Raw genomic sequence first — 4,833 nt, 5'->3', positions numbered from 1 at the left:
TAAAAAAAAAAGAGAAAAAAAAAAAAGAAGCCGTATCGATCTTTCATTCTGCTAAAGACGATCAATTCAATTCAAATTCACGAGGGAGCGAATGGATCAACCATATATATCCCACAAGTTATCAAGTACTCAAATATTCTCGCCTTGACTTGAGAGGATAAGTACTGGCTGGCCGAGGAAATATATCGTTTTGTGGTTGAGAAAAAAGGGACTATCATTTTTATAGATTGAGGTATCCGCGCGTACTAATCATAGTCGGAAATATATGAGGAATGAAGATTCTGGGAACTTTAACAATTATTGAAGCAGTCATGGATAGATGGATGTAACACGTTACAAAAATTAAGGTCATGTATATATAGTTTGTCTTTCAATTATATAGGGACCAATTCATTATTTATTTCTATTTTTGACAATTATAATCATGATATATATCCACTAACAAATCATTCATATCTTGAAAAAGAACATTCCTTGAATTATTATTCCAAGAGAGAATTATTATACTTCATGTGCAATTCTATCCTATCCATATTGTATATAGTTTTTTTTTTATTATAAAAAATCGACTTTGATGCTTATAATTTGGAATAATACATCAGTACGAATTTCATATTATTTAAACACCTCGTAAGCCAATCACTTTATTCCAATACAGAAAAGCAGCCAATGTATGGAAAAAGAAAATAGAAGTAGAAGAAAAAATGGTAAAATGCTCAGCTTTGTTCCATTATTTGGAATTTTGGATATTGCACCGAATCAAATTGCCACTGGTTTTTTTTTTTTTTTATTCATTACCATTTAATTTAAAATAAGATTATGGGAAAAATTATCATATATGTATCATTAGTCATTAAATATAAATAAAACCGTATTATTTTATCATAATTAATTTTTCTTGAGAAAATTTAGTTATTTATCTTAATCCATTTCATTCATGATTTAGGCAACCGACAATATCAATCGTAACGCTATTTATCATTAATTTTATCATCATATATCGGCCTTCCACCTTTCCATGATATGAAATAATTAGAAACTATTTATTATGTTTTACTTACAAGTTAATTATTTGATACCTCATAAAAACTTATAGTCTAGTCTTAGGTCTCATTTGAATAGTCAGAAGTGATGAAATGATTTGTAAATAGTCGTAAAATGATTTGTGAATAATAATGAAATGATTTGAGTTAATATAATTCATAAAGTTTTGAAAAAAGAGAAAAAAAAATTGACTAAAAAAATTTTAAAATTAAAATATTATTTGAATATAATTTTTTTTTTATTTTTTTTTGTTTTAAGGTTTTAAAAAGTTGAATTGTTTTTTATATTTTATTTTAAAATTTAAAAAAATTGTAAAGATTAAATAATAATTAAATAAAAAGATTAAAAATTAAAAATTAAAAAATATTTATATTTATAATATTTGAATGTTGATATGATACGAGAGAATTACCATTCAAACATGATCTTAGTACATGTTAGGATTCAAATTTTTCTATAAATATTTTAGGTATAAAAAATTTAAAAAAACATTTCAGATTATGCAAACAGTTTCTAAAACTTTTCTTCAAAAAGTTGTTGAAACTTCAAATTTTCCGAATCCAAATGCCACATCACACGTGAGACAGACCTTTCGCATTCGAAAGTAGTTGTAATTATTTAATAACCAACTGTAGCCGTATATGTCAGCAACATAAAACAAATAAATCCCAGAAAATAAATGAGTGAAGCGTCGAGAACTCAGCAGTTGACGTCATTGCCCTCCTGCCCATTTAAGAAAAACAACAAAAAGACAGCATTGCCCTCTCGTGAAAATCGCTTCCACAACTACAGCTTTAAATACCCCGTCAGTCTCCAGAGGCAGAAAATCCCATTGCCAGTTGCCACGTCCCGTTTCCTAAATCCAATCCCTACTTTCTCTGTCGTGTGGCTCTGTCAAATCGTCCTTCCGGATAACTTTTTACACGATTCCATTAACTTCAAAGTTTCATATTTCAAAGCCCTTGCTTCCACGTTCCTCTTGCCGTTGCTGTTCCTCTTGTTTCTCGTCCCTCTATGATTCTATCCCTTTCCTTCAATAAATTATGTGTTTTCAATGAGAAGAATACAAGTATTGGGGTTATTGAATGATGACAGATATTCAGATTATCGAGACCGAGGATGCCACATCTGCAACGACGGCGGTGAATTTGTTCGGAAAATACGAACTGGGAAAGCTGCTGGGTTACGGGCCTTTGCCAAGGTATACCACGCGAGAAACTTACGTACGGGACAGAGCGTTGCGATCAAGGCGGTGAGCAAGCAGCAGGTTCTCAAAGGTGGGCTCACGGCGAATATTAAGCGGGAAATCTCCATCATGCGCCGGCTGCACCATCCTCATGTCGTCAACCTCTTTGAGGTCCTAGCCACCAAGTCCAAGATCTACTTCGTCATGGAGTTCGCCAAAGGAGGCGAGCTCTTCGCCAAGGTCGTCAAGGGACGTTTCAGCGAGGATCTGAGCCGTCACTACTTTCAGCAGCTCATCTCTGCCGTCGGATACTGCCATTGTCAAGGCGTCTTTCACCGGGACCTGAAGCCGGAAAATCTCCTCCTCGACGATAACTGGAACCTGAAGGTCTCCGATTTCGGACTCAGCGCTGTGAGCGACCAAATCCAACCCGACGGTCTGCTCCACACGCTTTGCGGAACACCGGCTTACGTGGCACCCGAGGTTCTCTCCAAGAAAGGCTACGATGGTGCGAAGGTTGATGTATGGTCATGCGGCGTCATCCTGTACGTGTTAAACGCCGGTTACTTGCCTTTCAACGACCAAAATCTCATGGTGATGTACCGGAAAATCTACAAGGGAGAGTTTCGGTATCCGAAATGGACGTCTCCAGATCTACGCCGCTTCATATCGCGCCTACTCGACACGAACCCCGAGACGAGGATCACGGTGGATGAGATCGTGCGGGACTCTTGGTTCCAGAAGGGGTACAAAAAGATAAACTTCCACGGTGGTATTGACGACGATTTCGCCCTAAAAGATTACGGAGGCGATGGGAACGCCAAGTACGTTAATGCTTTCGATCTTATCTCGTTCTCATACGGTTTCGACCTGTCTGGTTTGTTCAGCGACTCCGAGATCTCAGTCCAGCGGGATATGTTCATGTCGAAGGAAACACCGGAGAGGATAATCGAGACAGTAGGTGAGATTGCTGAGGTGGAGAACGTGAAGGTGACGAAAAAGGAGTGGGGGGCAAAGCTTGAGGGCAGGATGGTTATTTCGTCGTGGCTATTCAGGTTTACCGGTTAACGGATAATATGGTTGTGGTTGAGATCAGGACGAAGGAAAGAAATGATGGATCTTGCCAACAAATTTGGAAAGATAAGTTGAGGCCACGGCTCGGTGATCTGGTCTATCAACCGGAGGTGCTGGTGCCCGGTGATGGCCAGGATTATGTGTAATTTTGTTGGAGCACAATTATTCTTCTACAAATTATCAACTATACATAAAGTTATTTTTATCTTAAATTTTATATTTTTAATTACATTTTTAAGTGACTTTTATTAAAATAATTTAATTAAAGCATGAAGTCACTTAAAATTGTATAGCATCAACAAATAACAAATGTGATTAAAATAAAAAAATAACATAAAATTGCCAGAAAAAGAAAACACAAACGAAACGGTGGTCAGGTTTTGTACATATCATATTCTATTGCCCAATTTTTATTACATCGTAAATAAAAATTAGATATATTAGGAAAAGCTTGTGAACACTCCTTTTAAATCGGTATTATTAAAATATTATTAAGATGAAATATATTGAGATAAAAGTTGAATAAAATATTATTAATATATTTTTTAAATATTTTTTTAGATTTAAAAAAATTAAATTATTTATTTTATTTTATATAAAAAAATTTTAAATAATTGTAATGATAAATTAAAATAAAATAAAATAAAATAAAAATTTATAAAAGTCAATGAGCCCTGAATTATACTAGAGCAATGATAGCCATACAATCTATTTATAATTTTTTAATAAAATAATATTTTTTTTTTAATTTTAAACATAAATTTAAAGAGAGATTATTTTATTAAAAAGTTGTAGAAAATTTTGTACATGATGCTAAGGATATCATTTCTCATCATACTATATAAACAACTGTATGTAGAGTGAGCGTATTGGTGAGTCACGACAAGATGTATAACCCACGAAATAAAATAAATGACTACAAGATCCAAGATAACAAGTGCACAACTAAAAAGATAGAAGGTGTTTTCTGAGATAACGTTGGCACTTTAACCCACAAGATCCAAGATGACATCTATGTTGCCGCACTAAATCTTTTCCATTAATGATTTAAGTGCAGTTTGAATAGTAAAATGAAATGAAATAATTTTAAATAAAAAATAAAATAAAATATTATATTTTTAATATTATATTTTATATAAAAAATTTTAAAAATTATAATAATAGAATAAAATAAGGTGAAATGAAATACTCTTATTATCCTAGCATGGCTAGAGTGGACAATAATTAGTGGAGAAGCAGCCAAAGGGTCGACCCACCATCAACCTCATATAGCCATGCATAATTCACCTTAAACAATTAAGCATCACGAAAAAAATATAAATAAACAAGAACATAGAAACATGTGTGGAATGCGCTAACAGTAATACAATTCGGTATGTTTGTACTAAGCTCTTTGGTTAGAAGGCATGTCAATTCCTCTCTTTTTGCTTTCTTTTTCAGAGGGAGCAAAACATTTCGTATCCGTTCAATAATTGTGTTATGAACCCTAGCTGATTTGGGAAAAGAACATGAACTGAAGTGTTGTGTTG

General features: G+C 33.6%; 1 pseudogene; it reads left to right on the top strand.

Moving 5' to 3' along the window:
• Positions 1-1,788: 1,788 nt before the first annotated feature.
• Positions 1,789-3,516, top strand: LOC121266099 (annotated as a pseudogene).
• The last annotated feature ends 1,317 nt before the right edge of the window (positions 3,517-4,833 follow it).

Source organism: Juglans microcarpa x Juglans regia, chromosome 5D (assembly GCF_004785595.1).
Source record: "Juglans microcarpa x Juglans regia isolate MS1-56 chromosome 5D, Jm3101_v1.0, whole genome shotgun sequence".
Lineage (NCBI taxonomy): Eukaryota > Viridiplantae > Streptophyta > Magnoliopsida > Fagales > Juglandaceae > Juglans > Juglans microcarpa x Juglans regia.
Note: the sequence above shows the minus strand (reverse complement) of the source record. Positions and strands in the feature narration are given on the sequence as shown.